Source organism: Malus sylvestris, chromosome 17 (assembly GCF_916048215.2).
Source record: "Malus sylvestris chromosome 17, drMalSylv7.2, whole genome shotgun sequence".
NCBI lineage: Eukaryota > Viridiplantae > Streptophyta > Magnoliopsida > Rosales > Rosaceae > Malus > Malus sylvestris.
The window spans coordinates 10,660,699-10,678,940 of NC_062276.1; the positions used below are offsets into that span (position 1 = coordinate 10,660,699).

At 39.0% G+C, this 18,242-nt stretch overlaps 2 long non-coding RNA genes across 2 annotated transcripts; both read right to left on the reverse strand.

The window, feature by feature from the left end:
- Nucleotides 1-2,638: 2,638 nt before the first annotated feature.
- On the reverse strand, nt 2,639-4,602 carry LOC126609749 (uncharacterized). Its single transcript, XR_007618260.1, has 4 exons — nt 4,468-4,602; nt 4,290-4,386; nt 4,120-4,188; nt 2,639-2,816 (listed from the first exon to the last, which is right to left on the reverse strand). It is a non-coding gene; the product is annotated as an uncharacterized LOC126609749 (long non-coding RNA).
- Nucleotides 4,603-11,537: 6,935 nt separating this feature from the next.
- Nucleotides 11,538-14,562, reverse strand: LOC126609748 (uncharacterized). The gene is made up of 2 exons (XR_007618259.1): nt 14,125-14,562; nt 11,538-13,427 (listed from the first exon to the last, which is right to left on the reverse strand). It is a non-coding gene; the product is annotated as an uncharacterized LOC126609748 (long non-coding RNA).
- Between the last annotated feature and the right edge of the window lie 3,680 nt (nt 14,563-18,242).

The following is an 18,242-nucleotide window of genomic DNA, read 5'->3' on the forward strand; positions in this document are numbered from 1 at the left end:
TATTTAATTGCTTATGATATTATGCATGCATACTTTGAATTATTAATCACTGTACTTTAAACTGTCTCTGAATCTTAATGCTTAGCTACCATTACGATGTTTAAATAAGTAATCGGATGCAATTCGATCGGAATGCCATCGGGGAATTGAGTATTGCTTCTTGTGATTGATAGTTGTAATTTCACCTAGGGCGAATGCCACGTCTTAGGGGTTGCATGGTTTTTCAAAGGGTTTTCACAAAGCGTAATGAGTCATGCATGTTTATATTTGATCTGAATGCCACAGACGGACTGCATGTTTGATATACGTTCTAGCTTGAATGCCACAAGGAGAATATGCATAAGGAAAACCTAACCTTCAAAGTTGCAGGTGTAATTCATAAGTAATTGGTAAATTTACATAGGATTGTTAAGGGGACGACGGAACCCTAGGTTTTTTACAATTTGGTTTTCAAAACGTTTTCTTTTGTTTTCTTTACTTTGTCAATTTATTTAATTGTTTTTAATTAAATTCGTTTTTAATATTTTAAGTCATAAAATCACCTTTTTCCAAACTTTGTTTTCAAATAGTTAATTAAGAATTAGTTTAAATACAAATTATTCATTCAATCCCTGCGGAAAACGACATTGATTGAGCCGTTTATACTACAACTACTTTGTTCTCTTGCAAGTATTTTTAAGTGTTTTTATCCCTACTTTTGCAGGTGGTAAAAACCTCTATCAAGAAATTGGCGTCGTTAAGGTCTATGACAAGAGAGAAGATTTGCATGATGAAAGAGACAAGTATGTAGGCATTGAGAGAGCATTTAACAGTCTTAAAGTTAGGGGAAATGAATGCTGCAGGAAACTTCAAAGGGTCACAAGGCAAGCCAACCAGAAATTGGTGCAAAACAAAAAGGGGGGAAATTGGTCTCAAGGAAATAACTGGAACAATGGTAGTGGTAACAATTGGAACAACTCTGGTGGAGGAAATTGGAACAACAAATTCAATTCTTACAACAAGCAACCTAGTGGCAATCATGGAAATAGGAAACCACTATGCCAAGTATGTGACAAGTATCACTTTGGTGTATGCAGATACAAGGGAAAGCCTAAATATGGTAAGTGCAACCAATTTGGTCATTTAACTAAAGATTGTGATAATAGTAAGCAGGTTACAAATTGTGCAAAAGAAGAAGATACTTTCACAGGAACAATGTTCTATATTTGTCATGCAACTTCAATTGCACCAAGCAAATCTGCATGGTTTGTTGACAGTGCTTGTAGCAATTATATGACTTCTCAAGAAGCTCTACTCATCCATCTTGACAAGTCAGTGACCTGCAAAGTGAAAATGGGCACTGGTGATCTTGTTCAAGCCACAAGAAAAGGAATTGGGACATCCCACATCGCCCAGGGGAGTGATCCTTAAATGTATATTCCCATTCATACCTAGCACGAGGCCTTTTGGGAGCTCACTGGCTTCGGGTTCTGTAGGAACTCCGAAGTTAAGCGAGAGGGAGGCCAGAGCAATCCCATGATGGGTGACACATTGGGAAGTTCTCGTGTGAGTTCCCAGAAACAAAACTGTGAGGGTGTAGTCGGGGCCCAAAGCGGACAATATCGTGCTACGGTGGTGGAGCGGGCCCGGGATGTGGTGGACCTCAGGCCGGGATGTGACAATTTGGTATCAGAGCCAATATCTGGCCGGAAGTGTGCCGACGAGGATGTCGGGCCCCCAAGGGGGGTGGATTGTGACATCCCACATCGCCCAGGGGAGTGATCCTTAAATGTATATTCCCATCCCTACCTAGCACGAGGCCTTTTGGGAGCTCACTGATTTCGGGTTCCATCGAAACTCCGAAGTTAAGATAGTAACGCGCGAGAGCAATCCCATGATGGGTGACCCACTGGGAAGTTCTCGTGTGAGTTCTCAGAAACAAAACCGTGAGGGCGTAATCGGGGCCCAAAGCAGACAATATCGTGCTACGGTGGTGAAGCGAGCCCGGGATGTGGTGGACCCCGGGCCGGGATGTGACAGGAACATTTGTTATTGAAACAAAAAGAGGAAAAAGATACATAAATGAAATGCTGTTGGTTCCAGGTATAGGTGAAAATTTGTTGAGTGTAGGTCAAATGATGGAACATGGATACTATGTTTTATTTGGAGGAAATGTTGCTGTGATATGTGATAATAGTAGTCTTGACAATGTTGTTGCCAAAGTTATTATGAATGGCAATTTGTGTTTTCCTTTGTCATTGGAATCAGTAAACTCAGTGGCAAAAAGAGCATCAATAGAAGAAGATTCATGGATTTGGCACAGGAGATTGGGACATTTGAACTTTAGAGGCTTGAGGAAGATTACAGCAAACCAATATGGTGCTTGGACTGCCTGAGTTCTCATAAAAGAAAGAAGTATGTGAAGGATGTCTATATGGTAAAAGTCACATAGAAGAGTAATCAACTTGAGCTTGTGCACATAGATGTTTGTGGTCCAATGCAAAATGAGTCCATATGTAGAAATAGGTACTTTGACACGCCACGATCCCGATATTCCATGAACACCACGATAGGCACGTGCTGGCAACACCCAAGGGTGACGAAAGCCATTTATTGAATGCAAATGCTGATAATAAGGAATAAATAGGACTTATAAATATAAAAGAATAATGAATATGCATTTAAAAAAATGTGTTCAGAGCATACGACTAACTAGAACACTGAAAGAAATAATATAAAATTGAATGAAACAAAGGATGGATCCTACACCGAGAGGACTCGAAGATACCGATGAGGAAGTGCCTGGATGCCGAAATTGTGTGCCTCGATTCTAAGTCCTGAAGGGGGCGCAAAACAAACATGAGTGGACCAATTTGATATATACATAGTAAAACAGTTATCAACGTACTAACCCCCAAGTTTTATGAAAACTCATATATCATGATAAACATAGGTTTTCCGAAACCTAGCATGTTGTTCAATGTCTCAAATCATAAATTGTATATATAATAATCACTAGTGAATTGTCCGATAACCCTCAGGCCCCATGCCGGCTCCCCGTCCCTGTGCTAAATAGCCAGAGGAAACACAATCCAGGCCATATGCCAACACCAAACCGTCGCCCGGGACGGACCGGAATCTATCCCTACGTCCCGTAGCGGAAAGGACCACTAGGTAAGTACAAAACCACTGAACATATATATATTGAAAAACAACTTCATAGTATAAAGTCATCCATCATCTATACTATAAAGAGGTGTTCGAAACATGTTCTAAATATCATATCGTCATCCATCAGATATTCTATAAGAACATGGGTTATAGGAAAAATAGTAATAATTCAAACTAGCCTCAGTAAGCATGTTATCTCACAAAACGTTTCATAAAACGTAATCATCAAATCATGCTTTTGTGTATGTATTTCTACTATTAAACATGCATTTTTAGAAGGGATCCAATCACAGTACTTCGCCGCCAAAGAGCCACGCAACCTATCGAAAAAGGAACGCCACAGATAATTGCCTCTAAGCACATAAATGGTCCAATTAATAAAACTCTATTATAGGAATTGAATTGGGAAAAATGGACGTTGGAAACGGATTTAGGACGTCGAATTACCCTAAGAAGGGTCCCCGGATAATTTCGTAAACGTCAATAGAATATTCCAGAGAATATTCCCTAACGAAATATTCTCTGATGGAATATTCCACAAAAAGGTTTGACCCCGCTAGGGTTTAGGGTTGGAATGGTTAAAGGGTTGAGGCTTAGACTTTTAGGTGGGTTGGGTTTAGGTTTTTTAAACTAAAAGGGTTTAGGACTTTAACATAAATGGGTTGGGGTTTTAAGGAGTGGGCTTAAGGCCAAAGGCCTGAGACTTAAGGAATAGCCCAAAGGGCCTTTAACCTTAAAACAATAAATAGAATAAATAATAAAAACTGAAATGGGTGTTAGGTTGGGCTCGGCAGGAAAGGCCCAAAGGCCTTAGGATTTTTGGGTTGCAGGATTCAAAGGAAGGAGAAGGCCGGATTCGGCCGGAAACCTACACCAACTTTATACGGTCATAACTTTGTCAAAACTCAACGAAATCGAGTGATTCAAAAACGAAAGTTGTAGTTCTCGAAGATACGAAGAGAATGGTACCTCACAAGATGTCTAAATAGCCGTGGTTTGACCGGAAAATGCCTCGAAATCGTCGGAAGTCGCCGGAAACTGGGTAAGATTCAAATGAGTATAACTTCTTCAATACTCAACGAAATTGGGTGAAACAAAAAGGAAAGTTGTAGTACTCAGCGAGATGAAGAGATTGATACCTTTCAAGCTAGCCAAATCGCCGTATTTTGGCCGGACATTGCCTAGAAAGTGGCGGTGCTCGCCGGAAAATTTGGAAAAGCTTTCCCGAGCTATTTTCTGTGATTCAAACGTATACACAACTTAAAAGAAGCTTCAATCTAACCCTAAAACACATCCCAAGGGTTTTTAGAAGCTTACCAACATTGAAAAATCAAGAAACTCATCGAAGAAGATAATGAACAGTATCGGCCAAATGGAAGAGAGGGGTTTGGGGTGTCCTTTCTTCGTTTTTGAGAACACAAGGGTGATGGTGATGATGTTTTGTTGTTGTTGTGGTGTGGTTTGTTGGTAAGAAAAGCCCTCGGAGGGGCTGAGAGAGAGAGCCGAGAGAGTGTAAGGGAGAGTAAGGGAGAAGAGAGAAAGAGGAAGACTTTTCAGAAGAAAGAAGAAAAAAAAATAAAAGACAGGGAAAGGGAACGGGGGACAAAACAAGGGGTGGGCCCCTTGGGCACACCATTTAAGACCCAAAAACCATTTTAAAAACAAGATAATCTCAAACTTAGTGAAAATACAATTTAAATTAGGGGTGGGTGTAACAATCTACCCCCCTTAAAAGAATTTCGTCCCCGAAATTTAAAATCACTTACTAAACTGAAATACTCGAAAATAGTAAGAAAAATATATGTATAAAAAGAAATCAAATCAGAGTAGATGCATCAAAGAGAATATGCCATACCATCACGAGCGGGTTGCAAAATCCTCTATCATGCCTCCAAGCTCTTACTTTCTTCCTTATCAATGTAAAAGTAGAAACATACTTTATAAAGATATAAGGTGAAAAACATAAAATAGGTTAAGGTCAGAGTAAGTACGTAAAATACGATAACGTCAAAATATATATGTACTAACATATAGGTCGAAAACTCGTGCTGAACTTAAAACTGAAAACGGAAGTACTTTCCCCAAAACATTTGTAATGACAAAAACAATAACTAAAGTAAAGGGAGTTAAAATACTTATACTGAAAACCAAAACTGAAAATGGAAGTGGGTCTCGCCCAAGAATTTGTAACTTCACGTACTCCGAGAAAAGATGTGTCTTTGGGTCGAGTCCCAAGAATAGCGAATCTGTAACAATTGCCGTAGATGGATCTTCCTGCCCACTTGCTTAACGAACCCAACAAATAAGTTATCGATACAATAGTCGGCCGCCCGTGATATCGATCACACATTTGTTGTCTCGATAAGCAAGCAGTAATTTCCTGAGGGTGCACAATTTCACACGTCGTAAATTCGATCCTCCGAATACTAGTTCACAATACTCCTCTGTCAACCAGTGTTGCATGTAGCAACTTTGGTACCAGGTCGCAACAATGCCATACCCAAACCAAACAAAACAGAAATTGTCGTCGTAATGATTCCATCTAGCACCAAGTACACCATCCTCCTCGGTTCTTCCAAATGTGACTAACTACTCCAAAATTTTGCCAACAAAGAACCCATTTTAAAATTGTACCTTAGGATTCAAGAAAAGCGGCTACCATATTAGTAGCATACCCAAAAGCTCGAGCCAAGTAAGCAGAAAACGAGAAGTCATCTTCCTCAACAAGCAGTATCTCTAGGGAGCTATTGTAGTACTCAATCCACCTCTCCATTTTTTTGCTTAGTTGCAGATTTCTAGTCAAACAAGGTCAACGTTGGAGGAAAAAAGAAGGACCCGCAACTGATCAACCTAAAAACCCTATGAGAGTACACACATTTCGAGAGAAATGCAACTTCTAAATGTACTAAAACCACAATACAAGTGAACACAACGCATCTCCAAGGTCTAGATAGTTCGTTCAGATACCAGATTCGGAACTCAAGATGAAATTTAATCTCAGTAGATGCCTATCAAAGGTGTGTTAGGGTTGGTTGGAAGATACCTCTGAAATATTTGGGAAAATGAACTTATTTACTTATCGTTGGAAAAGAACCGATATGATGCCTATGAATTATAGTAAGATGGTGATACAATCCGCTGACCTTCTATACTAAAACCTTCATCCAACTCTTACTAAAAGACCGCTCAAACCTCACGCCACGTGCTCGCCAACCGAAGGATCCTGGTGTGAGATAGTGGAGAGCTGCGTTAAGGTGAACACATCACATCATCGAAAAGGTCTACCAGAGTACGATATGATGGTTATGAATTGTAGCCAGATAATGAATGGTGACCATTCAATTCAGCGTGAAGATAGTGATGCAATCTGTTAATCATATGCACCACAATCTTCACCGGTCTCTTACCAAAAGACGACTCAAACTTCACACCCACGAGGAACTCTTTCTGGTAAGTCTGGTAAGCTTGTGAAAAGGTTATGCTCCTATCGTTCTTGTCCGAATCGACACGAACTGGGTGCACACTTTCACCGAAACGGTCGATCGTGAATTTCTTACTGATTAAGCGAGAAACCATGTCAAGAAGGCTGAAAGAACACTCAAGAATTTGAGGGTCAAAACAAATCCTTCAAAACTGAAGTAAAAGATATTTGGTTTTGAACAAGAAACCATGCCGAGAACAAAAGTTTTTTTTTTTTCCTCAGTGAAATGTTTTGGCATGATCCAGTTTACATTGAGAAACAAACAAGCGAAGGAAAGTGAAGATGTAGAAATAGAAGTCACTATTTATGATTATTTAGCTAATCATCACAATAAGGTTGACGGGTTTCTTAGCCAAAAGGGAAACAGGTCTAAGCTCAAAGAATAGTTAAAAACTGCTTATAAGATTTGACGAGGCCAAAGACATTTCGAAATTCACAATACTTTGTGAGATTTGTTTCAAAGTTCAAAAATTAAACATAGAACCTCTGAATCAACAGAATGACGAAGAAGAAAGATACAAAGCAGCCTGCGTATGCATCCAGTGGCACAATTGGCTACCGTAAAGTGATGCCCTTGAGCAAACCAAAGCTTAATGAGTTCAGAGAAGTTCAGAGTAAAGCTCGATCTTCATACAACGATGAATATGGTAAAGTCTCAAGCCATTACACTGAATTACAAGGCTAAACAGTTGGTGGACAAGAGCACTGGTTGGTTGGGCTACAAGCAAGAGGCTAAGTTCACCTATACCGAAAATTACGTGGACAAGGAACTAGGGCTTACTGCCAAGTATCAGCCACAGGAAATTCTTTTTCCTTGTATCCTTGCATAAGAGTAGCCGGAAACCATTTACAAGTTGGACACATTGAGGTTTAACTGCAATATATGTAAAATGGCAGGGACATTTATGCCGTGGCTAGCATATCCTAAACCTCCCATAAGTAATTTATTGCTACTTAATAAAGAAGGGCAAAGCACACCATTTTTTCCCTTTTATCAATTATTGTCTAACTGGAGTCACAATGCGCATTTTATCAACAATGCTGGGGTTGATAGTTTTCTCACTGCAAATCATAATTGGATCGGGTTGAGTGCTCAACTACCAATGTTCAAGGTAGTTGTGATTGTTAGCCCATTTACTCAAGTGAAATTAACAGGTTTCAGGGGTTACTATGTTTGGTAGGAATAGATCCCACACTAGAGAAAAGTTATAGGAATCAATCTGTTTTACTACTCGAGTGTTAGAGCTTTGAGCAAATAGCATTAGACCATGCTGTTAGATCTTTGAGAGAGCAAAGGAACACCTTACGTTATGCTATTTATGGAGACAACTGGACTTGTTTGAATTCACCATTTGTTACTTTCTTTGTTATCTCTTAATTTTCCTCTCTTGTTCATAATTATTTGCAATCTACCTTGCAACCTAGGAAATTTGTAATGACCTTTTCAAAATAGTTGTGACCATAGATATTAGACAAAAGTTTTGGTCTATTGAAAAGAGAGGTTGAATATGCCTCCTTGTTAAAAAAGAAAGCATACAAAATTGGAGAGCGGTAAGATATTCATCAAAATCATTTAATTGCCCCATCAATAAGTTTATAAAGGAAAAAAAAATGATTTGACAGAAATAACAGAATATGGAGTTGTCACTGGAGAAAAATCAGAAGCCTTTTATTGGATTAAAAGAATTCCTTACTAGGTAAGAATTCAACCTTATCTCCAGATGTTGGAGTATAATAAAAGGAGACCATCTAAGCATAAAGCTTGTGATCGGATCATATTTATATATATTTTTACTTCGAATTCATTCGTCTTTTCTTAGTTAGTTCTTTATATTTTTGAGCTATTTACGTTATTTTTGTGTTTATAGGATTTGTTATGCAAAGAAAATAAAAATAGAACAAGTGAAATTTTATGTAATAAATTCGTCAAAAGCAAATTTAAATTACAATATTGCTAACCCATTGTGACGCTAAATGATAAACCAATATTTAAACTATATATTTCATCCTTTTATATTTCTTTTCTTGTCTAATTTAGTTGGAAGCTTTAAGTATTTATGATACTTTTGATATATTGTGTTTGTAGGAGTAACATGATCGAATATAGTGAAAAAGTATGCAAAGATGGAATTTTTCAGTGATTCCTTTCTAAGGACATCTCACTGTTGATTAATGGCCAACTTGCTAGATGGAAATCATTGAATGCATACATCGTGTCTCATCTTAAATTAGTTTCTCAACTTTGTGGTACCAAAAGGACTTATTTTTCTGCTATATGGGGCTGCTAGAAACTAAATGAAAATAAAAGGTGCGATCCATGTGGCTTTGCCAGAAAGTGGAGATTCCACTTAATTTGCAGAAAATAGCAAAGAAAATAAATGAAATGGGAGACACGGACTGGTGGCATAAAAGCAAGAAAAGAAGAATAAGAAGAAGTGGGGATGGCATTAAGGAAAGAGATATAGAAACGGGCAGACAAAATGATGAGGAAAGACAGAAGGAAAGCACGGCAATACAAGAGAGAGGGCACTGACGTGAGGGATAAAAAGGAAATATAAGAAGTTAGATGAGATAGAAACCGAGGGGGCAGCGGGAGAGGTCAGGGGCGCAGGAAATTGAGGGCTGCCTTTGGCAGCGTGAGAGAAAGGGCAGAGGAGGACTGACAGAAAATAGGAAGAAATAGAGGAGACGGACAGAAAACTGTGCGGAGAAAGCTGCCTTGCAGCACGGAGGCAGCAGGAAAGAAAGGCAGGTCAGAGCGCAGAGAGAGAGGGCCACGGCACAGAAGCAGAAACAAGCAGGGCACAGAGAGCAAAGCTTCACTCTATTTTCTTGGTTTTATCTTCTCAAACTCATGTTTAACTTTTGGTTTAATTTGATAATAATGTGTAACTAATTTTATTTTGGCTAGAGGTTAATTCAAAGTCATGAATATATTTGTAATATGAATTGATTACCTTCAGTTGTGATTTCTGAGTTGTGATTTAATTTGCTTAACTGCTTGATTGATAACTTATTTTTGTATGTCGATTAAGAATGCATACTTAATTTACATGCATGAATTTGATGCTAGAATATAAGTGAATTTCACCTAATCGTTATGAACTTATATTCACAAGTAGTGAAGGTTGTTATCCACAATCGTGTTAAGTGAATTCTAGGCTGGATTAACATGCGTATTCCATAGTTATGAATGCCTAGTCAATGTTTATGATTTCCGTTGAACTTAATGATCTTTGTTGAATGTCTCTATCATGCGTATTCCATAGTTAGGGACTTTGATGAGGAATAATTTGGTTGTAATGCGTATTCCATTCAATCCAATGAATCTAGGGAAATCTAAGAGTTAATTTAAGCGGACCTAATTAACTTGGAACATTGTCATTCACAATTTATTGAAAGAACAACTGAAAATCAATTTAGGTTGCATATGTGTCATGTGTGGAGAAGAATCCTCTAGCTAGTCCGTCACCTATCCTTTCACCTTAATTCATGCTTTTGTCAATTCTGTAATTTATTTAAGTTTAATTTACTTCTCGTCAAAACCAAACCCCCCCCATTATTAAATTATATTATTTAGTTAGTGTTCATTGTTGTTAGTCTTTTAATTCAATTTCCGTCCATTTCAGTTCCTAGTGTCTAAATTGATTGTTTCCAATATTTTGAGTCATTCTAAGTGTGTTTCGAGTTATTAGAGTTTTTAGCCTAATTTTGTGTTCTTGAGTCTTATTTAATATTTTTAATAGATTAGCAATCCCTCCTAATCCCCGGCCTAGAACGATACCCTACTTACATCTATACTACAATTGTCAAAAAGAGGGTTTAATTAGATCTTTGAGAGAGCAAAGGAACACCTTACGTTATGCTATTTATGGAGACAACTGGACTTGTTTGAATTCACCATTTGTTACTTTCTTTGTTATCTCTTAATTTTCCTCTCTTGTTCATAATTATTTGCAATCTACCTTGCAACCTAGGAAATTTGTAATGACCTTTTCAAAATAGTTGTGACCATAGATATTAGACAAAAGTTTTGGTCTATTGAAAAGAGAGGTTGAATATGCCTCATTGTTAAAAAAGAAAGCATACAAAATTGGAGAGCGGTAAGATATTCATCAAAATCATTTAATTGCCCCATCAATAAGTTTATACAACAACAACAACAACAACAACAACAACAACAACAACAACAACAACAAAGCCTTTTCCCACTAAGTGGGGTCGGCTATATGAATCCTAGAACGCCATTGCGCTCGGTTTTGTGTCATGTCCTCCGTTAGATCCAAGTACTCTAAGTCTTTTCTTAGAGTCTCTTCCAAAGTTTTCCTAGGTCTTCCTCTACCCCTTCGGCCCTGAACCTCTGTCCCGTAGTCACATCTTCGAACCGGAGCGTCAGTCGGCCTTCTTTGCACATGTCCAAATCACCGGAGCCGATTTTCTCTCATCTTTCCTACAATTTCGGCTACTCCTACTTTACCTCGGATATCCTCATTCCCAATCTTATCCTTTCTCGTGTGCCCACACATCCCACGAAGCATCCTCATCTCCGCTACACCCATTTTGTGTACGTGTTGATGCTTCACCGCCCAACATTCTGTGTCATACAACATCGCTGGCCTTATTGCCGTCCTATAAAATTTTCCCTTGAGCTTCAGTGGCCTACGACGGTCACACAACACGCCGGATGCACTCTTACACTTCATCCATCCAGCTTGTATTCTATGGTTGAGATCTCCATCTAATTCTCCGTTCTCTTGCAAGATAGATCCTAGGTAGCGAAAACGGTCGCTTTTTGTGATCTTCGCTAGATTGCTCCGGTCATTAGTGTGGATAAGTATATAAATGGATAGAGATAGGAAAGCAAACACAAGATGTACGTGGTTCACCCAGATTGGCTACGTCCACGGAATAGAAGAGTTTTCATTAATTGTGAAGGGTTTACACAAGTACATAGGTTCAAGCTCTCCTTTAGTGAGTACAAGTGAATGATTTAGTACAAATGACATTAGGAAATATTGTGGGAGAATGATCTCGTAATCACGAAACTTCTAAGTATCGGAGTGTGGTGTCGTCTTGACTTGCCTTTTCTGTCTCATAGGTAGATGTGGCATCTTCTCTGGAAGTACTCTTCCTCCATCCAGGGTGGTATCTTTAACTGGTGGAGATGCACAAGGTAATGTATCAATTTCACTTGAAGCTTACTTGTAGTTTCAGGCTTGGTCAAGCGCGATACAAACCATGCAGTAGGAGTCCCCCAAGTCGCCGAGCTAGGGGGTCTGCTGAAAGAGGTGACAGACAAGGTAAGCAATCAAAGCTCCGACTGATTGTTCACCTTCTCCCCATCTTGCAGCAGCATGAAGGATAAAGAGAAGAAAAATGAGAAGAGATGATATGGGATACTTTTGCTTTTGAAGAAGTAACTTTCCACAGGCTTATTCTTGAACTGAGCTGGAGGGTTTTCTGGTTTCCTCCAGAGTATAAGGCCGACTGAAGAATTTGAGGGTCAAAACAAGTCCATCAAATCTAGAGTACGTTCCACCCTGCTGATATGGGATACTTTTGCTTTTGACAGAGTAATGGATGTATCGGCACGTGTGCTGATACGCTTGTCTCCACATGCTTCCTTGTATCCTTCACACTTGCCCTATCTGTTCCTCAAGCAGATGCGGAATCTTCCCTGGAAACATAAGATGTTGAAGATGAGTACTCGAGAGCAATGCCAGGTAAGTAATCAGGTAAGGGGTTCCAGGCAGTCAGTTCCTGGCTGGAAGCTTGATTCCAAGTGCTGACTGATTGCTCTCTTTCTCCTTGTCTTGCAGGTAAAAACAAGGCCAAAGGAAAAGACAGGGAAAAAGCATGATATGGGATACTCTTGCTTTTAACCCTGATGATATGAGATATTCTTGCTCTAGTATAGCTTGTTTGCAGAGGTATTATCGGGGGGAAAGAAAGCTGAATATTTCGAAAGGCTTCGTTGGGAGTGCCCTCTCAGATATGATGAAGGGTTGAGCATTTTTGCAGGTCTGCCTGTCCGTTGGGGATGGAGGTCGAAATATATAGGAGTCTCCCTAACAACAAGTAGTAATGCTATTCCTTTACCCTGCTTGGTCATAGCACGGTAGTGGGAGCTGCCAATTTCACATGTTTTAACTCTGTCAGAGCACTTTGAAAAAGTGGTCTGTGGTATCTGGCTCTCGAGATTCGGAGAACGATGCCTCTTCGATTTTTGAGAAAGCAATCATGCTGGGGGTCTGGCTCTCGAGATTCGGAGAGCAGTGTCTCTTCGATTTTTGAGGAAGTAATCATGTTGGAAGTCTGGCTCTCGAGATTCGGGGGGCGGTGCCTCTTCGATTTTGGAGCAAGCAATCCTGTTGGGAGTGTTGTCTCGAATGTGAGTAAAGGTTGGGCATGTTTGCTAGTCTACCTTGCCACGAAGCACAAAGGTTGACACACAGGGACTTTCCAATTATCCAGCAATGGTACTGTTCCTTTACCCTCTCTTCGCTTTTGAGAAAGTAGTCATGTTGGGAGTCTGGCTCTCGAGATTCGGAGGACGGTGCCTCTTCGATTTTGGAGCAAGCAATCTTGTTGGGAGTGTTTTCTCGAATGTGAGTAAAGGTTGGGCATGTTTGCTATTCTACCTTGCCACGAAGCACAGAGGTTGACACACAGGGACTTTCCAATTATCCAGCAGTGGTACTGTTCCTTTACCCTTGTGGGTAATAATATGGTAGCTAGACCTTCAAAATTTATGTGTCTAAACTTTGTTAGTGCTGTTTCTTTGCTATTCTTTTACCTTTCTTGGTCAGAGCGATGTAGTGGGAGCTGCAAGCTTCACGTGCTCAACTTTGGCAGAGAACTTTGGCAAAGTTATCTGTGGTACCCATGAGCTATTGTTGCGTGTGGGAAGTGGGTGATTGAACAGTAAGATTCATGTGCTTTCTACTTCACCAGAAGTCTTCGACAGAATGCCCATAATTTCCGCAAAGCTGAGTGTGCGTGTGACAGGTGCTGACAAGGCTAGAAAAGTAGGTGCCTCTTCGATTTCTGAGATCGGCCCTCGTGGTCTCTGAGCAGCCCAGCTTTGGAGAAAGCGAGCGCCTCTTCGATTGATTCGGAGAACGATGCCTCATCGATTTTTGAGAAAGCAATCATGCTGGGGGTCTGGCTCTCGAAGATTCTGGGAGCAGTGTCTCTTCGATTTTTGAGAAAGTAATCATGTTGGGAGTCTGGCTCTCGAGATTCGGAGGGCGGTGCCTCTTCAATTTTGGAGCAAGCAATCTTGTTGGGAGTGTTTTCTCGAATGTGAGTAAACGTTGGGCATGTTTGCTAGTCTACCTTGCCACGAAGCACAGAGGTTGACACACAGGGACTTTCCAATTATCCAGCAGTGGTACTGTTCCTTTACCCTTGTGGGTAATAATATGGTAGCTAGACCTTCAAAATTTATGGGTCTAAACTTTGTTAGTGCTGTTTCTTTGCTATTCTTTTACCCTTCTTGGTCAGAACGATGTAGTGGGAGCTGCAAGCTTCACGTGCTCAACTTTGGCAGAGAACTTTGGCAAAGTTATCTGTGGTACCCATGAGCTATTGTTGCGTGTGGGAAGTGGGTGATTGAACAGTTAGATTCATGTGTTTTCTACTTCCCCAGAAGTCTTCGACAGAATGCCCATAATTTCCGCAAAGCTGAGTGTGCATGTGACAGGTGCTGACAAGGCTGGAAAAGTAGGTGCTTCTTCGATTTCTGAGATCAGCCCTCGTGGTCTCTGGGGAGCCCAGCTTTTGAGAAAGCGAGCGCTTCTTCGATTTCTGAGGTCGGCCTTCGTGGTCTTTGAGCAGCCCAACTTTTGAGAAAGCAAACGCCTCTTCGATTTCTGAGATCAACCCTCGTGATCTCTAAGCAGCCCAGCTTTTGAGAAAGCAAACGCCTCTTCGATCTTGCAACAACGAGCCATCATTGTTGAATATAAACTCGGGGAGGTTGTGTCAATTTAATTACGTGCTTATCAATCCAATTAAAACCATTTTGATTGAGCCATTAGAAATGAAAGACAATCATACATTGCTAATTTGGGCATTGGACCCTTTTAATCTTTAATCTCATGTCAAAACCCTCTTTTAGTTATGTCTCCTTACCAATAGTTAAAGAAACTCTAGTCTAGCACTAGAGGGAATCCACTAACGAATAGAGATTAAGAAGTAATAAGAATTACAAACCGATTTGTACAAATTCCAATAAATTACATATACTAAAAGGGGAGAGAAAGATTAACGTCAAACGTGACAAGGTCCAATTAAACAGTAATTAAAACACATTCCCAAGGTTCAAACAATTTGATTTTAGCGCCTTTTCATATAGCTCAATTATCGTTTAAGGCATAAGTCCAAAGTCACCCATTTTATAACTACTTAAACACATTTAAATAATCATAATGGAATGCAACATAAACATTTAGATTTAGTGCATATGGGCATAATAGTATTATGAGTTTAAACAACTAACAAAATTAAAATCAAATATTTTAACTTTCTAGTTAGTAGGGGCCTAAATGTAAATATGAAAAGTTAGGGGTAAAACCGTAAATATTTCAAAGTAAATATCAACTTTTTAAAGATTACAAAATAGCCCCACAAGTGGATAAATCCACTAGGGAGGCCGGCCACATTAAGGGGATGGGAGTTGTCTTACACAATCTTACACAACATGCATTAAAAGCCACATTATGTAAGAAAAATTAAATTTTGCTTGTCACTTGGTTTTGCAATTAAAACTTAGGTGAGATGGGTGATGGAAATCCTCCTAGTCAAGTCTAGGGTTTTATAAGTTTTTAATATGGTTATGGATGGTAAGAACATCATCCAAAACCATAAAACCATGCATGAAAACCAATTAAAACTATTTTCACCCAAAACCAAACCATGAACACCAAGAACAAAACCATGAGCACAATTTCAAGATTTATATATTCTTGGTGATTTTTCAAACCCAAAAACAAAAGTGACAAGAACACTACTTTTAAGCATTAATAGGGTGTGTGAGTGGTTTACAATAAAACACAAACACAACCCAAAACCGCCCCCAAAACCGTGCCTACCCTTTTGAACAAAACCCCAAATTTTGTTCATGACTTATTCTTCATTCATGCATACAAAACAACTTTTACATGCATATCTTTTTCAACTCTTGATTTACATTTTTCAACCATTGAAAAACAAAAGACAAACATACTTTTAAATGAAGAAATAATATGTCTAACTAGTTCTAAACTCATTTTTCATTCATGTATACAAAACACTTTTGCAAACATATCTTTCTCAACTTTTGACTAACATTTTTCAACTATTGAAAAACAAAAGATAAACATACTTTGAATGAAACAATAATATGTCATACATAACATTAATACCCATATGCATAAAATCCAAAAGGACACATTATACATAAACCATTGGCTCTGATACCACTTGAAGGGAAATTTATGAGATTCTAGAATGGGATTTCATAATGACTATCATGCATATACAAATCAAATTTAATATACGAAAGCAGCGGAAGCATTTATAACAGATTATCAAAGCTATAGTCATGCAAATCCCCTTCAAGGTTCATAGGTTTATATATAATGCATCAAAACAATTTTTGGAATCAAGAACAAAGTGAAGGTTAGTCTTATACCTCTTGATCTAGACTTAAGACCAAGGATGGACCACCTCCAAGGCCTTTGCTCCTTGAAATCCTTGAGCCTAGCTTCCCTCCTTGCCTCCTCCACTTTGTTACAATGAGTGCTCCTAGGTTCTCTTCAAGTTCCCAAAGTAGGAAACCTCTAAAGATCCTCACCCACTAGTGTAGTGAGAAGGATGAAGGAATAACCAAAAGGGTGTAAGAGAGATTAGTAAAAACCCCCTTTGGTGGCCGGCTTTTGTGGTTCAAGAGAGCTATTTTCTTTTGCCTCTTTTGTTGTTCAAAACTCACAAAAAACCCTAATGAACTTTATCACTATAAAGTTCCTTATATAGACAAAAAGAAAACCTAGTCAACACTTGACTAAATATCTCTCCAAAACCCACATAATATGGCCGGCCCTCTTGTGTTGTTTTTGGGCTTGGGGCTTTTATTATTTCAAGTCATCCAATGCTTGAATAAAAGCCCAATGGGTTTAGGCCCAATGGGCCTAATTAAACCCGAACGTTTCTTTAAGCCCAAAACGATCTTTATCGCTTTTATGATTTCTTTAGACTTTTCTAAATTAATCACAACACATAATTAATCCAATTAATTGTTTCCATCATCCATTAATTACTCACTACAATAGTGTTGTGGTGAACAATCTTTTAGGTTCTAATTAGCAAGGCAGTGAGGTGATTGGCATTAATCCAATTGCTTATATTTAATTCAATCACTTAGTGAATTAAAACCTCATTTTAATTCACCTTTCTTCTTTGACGACTACATCTAATCATCTAGAAGAACTCACAAGCTATGAGTGACATCTAACCATATGTCATAGCTACCCAAGCTAATGTAGAAGTTTATTCGGAGAACCTAGTCAGTTGGAATTACAATGTAATTCAATCCTTCTCTAATACAATACTCTCAATCACATCATTAGGGTATGGATATATCATGTCAAACCCCTAATGTGATTATTCCTTCTTATATGATCCAATTGAGTCGTTTAGGAACGCTTTCCTTTATTACGCTCGATACTTCGGCCGAAGATTCCCGAATCATATCTTAGAGTATTCTTCCTCTCTTATCGAGGATTAGAGATTCCTTGTTGCGCATACACTTGCCTTCATGACTAAGTGGCTTAACCCCAATTATGCCGTGGACACCCTCGAATGGGGAGACTTTGACATAATCAAAGATTAAGTACTTAACCACAAGACAACGACGATGCCTCAGGTCTAAGGATTACTTACATCTTTCCAACCATTAGAGTTACTTGCTTGACATGTGAGTAGACCTCCATGCAAGTACTCCCGTTCGATTGTGTTCAGTGAACTCATTCCCTTAATGAGCACCTACATACTTGTCTTAGTGTCACAACACGAATGGGATGAGACTTTCCATCCTTCCAATTGAAGCAGACATAGTATGTACCGGTCTACGCATTGTCAGTATCCCTCCGACAATCCAATGACCAGGAACCTTTTTGGACATCTGTTTATGTGAAGAAGGTCTCTGTAGTCTAACATCATTAGATTACTTCTTCAATCGATCCATTGTCCATGGATTCACTATTCAGGACATATTTCGTTTATTGAGATAGTCCTAATTAGTATCTTTGCCATTTGATGTATAAGAATCATCCATACATCGATTCATTTGTCCTGAAAGATTTCTTCCAAAGATTGACTTTCAGGGCATATTTCCAACAGGTTTGTCCTTCATGAGTTCTTACGGCAGTCTTTGCTCCTTCATACATATCCTTTATAGCTTGGATATATGCTACTCGTACTCCTTTCTTCTCTAAAATCCTCCAAAGAATGTCTCTTGGGACCCTATCATACGCTTTTTCCAAATCTATAAAGACCATGTGTAAATCCTTTTTCCCATCTCTATATCTTTCCATCAATCTTCGTAAGAGATAGATTGCCTCCATGGTTG